Genomic DNA, 4,042 nt, shown 5'->3' on the forward strand with positions numbered 1-4,042 from the left:
AGTAATACAGCGAACAAAAATACAATAAAATACAGAAAAAGCTGTTCTTTAAATGTATAGAATTACACTAACAGTGATAAAACTTCTGACGAGAAAACCTATTCAAACACTCTTGCTAACGTCACACTTGAACGCACACACAGGTAAGTCATTGGTGACTGCCTGCCTAGGTGAATTAATGTAACGAATTTTAATAGCATATTTAAGGGAGTACTGAACTGACGATTTTGAATCCACCGCGCAATTCCAAGTGACGTGAATGAATTTTACGTTTTGTTATGTCGTTCAAATCTTTCGATGATTTTTTTTATTAAACTTTACCGAGCAACTTACTTTATATATATACTTGATATAAAATAATATAAATTGTGATTAAAATATCATTAGAAACGAACCAAAAAACAACTCAGTGAAATTTTACGACTCATCTCGCTTATCGCCCTTTTCGGCATTGTAAACAAAGCAGAATTTCGGAAAGCATGAAATGCGGAATCTTGGGTTTTCGTCTATCAAATCTACTATGCGGTACAACAAGGCTTCCATGACTGAAAGAAGAAGATATTGAGGTGTGTCATACTGAATTTACTCTGCCAACAATCACTCGAGTGAAGGAATCACAATCGCATCACCATGATCACCCCACCCCACCATGCCCACGGCAACTCTCGTCTGATCTGCCCAGGTTTGTCTTTAAATTCAACCTATTATTTTTCTTCCGTAATCATGGCAATTCTTTGCAATATAAAAATTCAAACAGGGGTAAAGGGGCAAGGGCACTATAACTTTTAAACCGAGATTCCTCTGACTCGAACCCCTGCTTTTTACATTGTAACCTGCACAAGTCACAATGTAAAAGCAGGGTTTAGAGTCAGAGGAATCTTGGATTACTAGTATATACCTACCGGTATAATCACACGCTAAATACAATTCTATGTGTATAACTGTCAGTTGATCTTCACATGACATAATCCAGTTGTACTCTGTCATGTGTATAGATATCTTATCATTTGAGACACTGTTATATGTATACATGTAACCCAAACAACTACCCTGAGATGCAACATCATGCAAGGTGTTGAGCACTCTATAGAATTTTTCCCATCTACATACAATTCAATATTTCACTGACTAGTCAGTAAGTTTACACTACAACAAAAGTAATGCACATACTCATAAAATTCTTTCTGCATAAAACAGTGGTATTCATTAATTATTGCATTAATGTTTGTGCCTAAGCCGCTGAAATATAAGCTCAGGTCAGGACACCCCCCCCCCCCCTTGTAATTTGCAAGGTTATTAAATTCATGTACTATAACAAGGTAAAGTTACCTTGGACATCCCTGGAGAAACTTAGACCCCCATGTTAAACGCAAATGATTTGTGTTAAATCGGTAGGAATAATCAAAGGTTTGAATTATGAGAAGTCATCGACTATAATAATATATTAATGCAGATTAAAGAATATTCCATTCAAATTAATTTCATACATTCATATAAGAATAAACATGAGAAATCAGTAAATGCTCCTCAGATGTACAAACATGTATATTTTTTTGAATAGGTATTCCTGTTTTTGTGGACGCATGAAGTCGAGATAAAAGAGAATATAGAACATTTTATATCTGCTAAATGGAGACTTTAGAAAAGGTACATGTATATGGATGGAGCTGACAGATGCTCTAAAGGCCAGTTTATTATATGGTGTACCACTGCAGTCCTCTCACACGGTGTCCTAGCTTATGGATCATCCGCTTACATTAAGGTACAATGTTATGTTTTTAAAAATGTATATTTTATGCTTATCTTAGTCTGTAATTGGTGTTATTAATTATTAAGTGAAAAAAAAATGTTTCTGTTTGCCCAACCAACTCGAGTTTATAGCCAATCCTTTTCTTTAAAATGTCCTTTTTCAATAAAAATATGAATATTCATTTTTTCACAATATTACCAAGCATAACAATTTTCATAATTAAAAACACTAATTTGACATCAGTTTTTTTTTTATTTCTTACAGTGAGTCAGAACATAATATCAGCAATGAGCGGGTAGACCATTTGAACCAATATTTTGTTCCATAAAGAACAATCACTAAACAGGCAAACAAAACTACAGGTTTGAAAATAAATGGAAGAAAATCACTGGATACAATATAATTCCTATCCCAGTATTCTGAAACTGTGGCATTGTCAACAAACTCCTTGTGGAATTATTGATACAAGATTTGAATGGAAAACTATTTGTGCATAATTCTAAATGAATTATGGATTTTATTTCAGAATTAAAACCTTTTCAGTTGGTGTTTGATACGAAAAAAGACATTCATCCTCAGTCTATTTGAAATGTCAATGGCATTAATTATGCCCTTTGAATGTTGAAGTTTTCCACATACTTAATAAGGTCAGACGACACGTTCCTCAAAAATATATAATATTACCTAAGAATTTGTCATTGAAGTATAGGTACTTAAACAAGTTTCCTCACAAAAAATTAGGGTACCTTACCAGGCATTTGGCCAAGATACCATATGGTCATATTTCTTATATAAACCGTATGGGTTATCTTCTAAATGGCCTTTAGTACAATTTTTGATGTGCCTATATTTAAAAAAAAAATGAAAACAATATAGAAATCAGTAGATAATGACAAATATGAAAAAATTGATATAATACCAAGAGATACAAAACATATATTTGAGGAAAGTGTCATCTGACCTTAATGTGATAAATACAATTTACAATTTAAAGAATTGTAAAAAAAAAAAAAAAGAAAAATTTAAAAAAATAAAGATAATAATAAAAAATAGAAAAAGATATTTTAAATAAATAGTTTGAAAAGCTTGTCAAATCATATTTTTCTTTTTCAACATTGAAAGAATAGGTGAATTCACACTTTTCAAAAGTTATGTCCTTTGGCCGCCATTTGAGGAAAAATCCAAAGAATCCTCACAGTACCCTTTATAGTTTTCTGGTTTGTAAATTTGTCATCTGAATGGAAGAATTATGTGCATCTTGTATAATGATTGCCCAAAGATGGGCCAACTCATATATATCAAAAGAAAAAAATTAAAACACAGTTGATTTATCTGAGCATGCCCAAAATATTTTGTAGCATAAAGAGGAGAAATGCCATTTCTTTCCTATTTGATTGACCTATCAAAGGGACATAACTATTGCAAAGTGTGCATTGGATTATAGTCCTTATATTCTCTATTTAGAAAAACAGTCAACAAAATACATTTAGATTTGAGCTCCTTAAAACATATTGATGGTCATTTCCCAACATTTTATTGATTTGAATCCATTTATAGTGATACATGTATAATGAAACAGCCGCAACCAAAAACATCATGTCCATTTTGTCTCTGCTCTTATTTGTATTGTTGTATCGACTTTGAGACTGAATACTGTTCGCTATCTCCATATCCTTCATGTCACAATTTATATAAAAAAAAATAATTTATAAGGCAAGATCTGCTAGCGCGCTAAATGTGGGTCAAATTTGTAAATATCCTAATACTTATTTAAAACAAAATATACTATTCTATCGATTTGTTTTGCATATTACATAGCAATTTACAAGGTATCAACTGTTTTCGGGTTACATCAATTTTCCCTGGGATGAAAACATTCACTCCACGTTGGACAATATTTCAACCTTGGAGACTAATTAGGTCTTTCCACCTTTCCGTGGAAAGACCTGTTGAAATTGTTCTGTTTATTATTATTTTTCTTTATTATTTTTCCGCCGAATGGTTTTTTGTTTTACAAGTTATCGAATAGATTTATAGTTCAAAAGAATATACTCATTAAATGATTTTTCGTTTGACCCTGCGGATATGAACTTCTACCCCTTTCGGAGTTATCGCCCCTTTCGCAAAAATGATTATTATCGCTACTCCTCTGAAACCGTAAATCGTAGAGGAAAGAAACCTTCACCAATATCTTTAACTAACTGAGAAAACTTTAAACCCTTCTTTGCAAAATTATTCATGGCCCCTTCAATAAGTTACTGCCCCTGAAAGTTCTTGAATTTACAAATAATT

The 4,042-nt window shown here is 32.2% G+C and overlaps 1 long non-coding RNA gene across 1 annotated transcript; it reads left to right on the forward strand.

The window, feature by feature from the left end:
* The first annotated feature begins 496 nt into the window (after positions 1-496).
* Positions 497-2,222, forward strand: LOC134266234 (uncharacterized). Its single transcript, XR_009991927.1, has 3 exons — positions 497-682; positions 1,562-1,762; positions 2,015-2,222. It is a non-coding gene; the product is annotated as an uncharacterized LOC134266234 (long non-coding RNA).
* Positions 2,223-4,042: the final 1,820 nt, after the last annotated feature.

Source organism: Saccostrea cucullata, unplaced genomic scaffold, assembly GCF_032062105.1.
Source record: "Saccostrea cucullata isolate Sc308-1 unplaced genomic scaffold, CSIRO_AGI_Scuc_v1 ctg15645, whole genome shotgun sequence".
In the NCBI taxonomy this organism is placed as follows: Eukaryota; Metazoa; Mollusca; class Bivalvia; order Ostreida; family Ostreidae; genus Saccostrea; species Saccostrea cuccullata.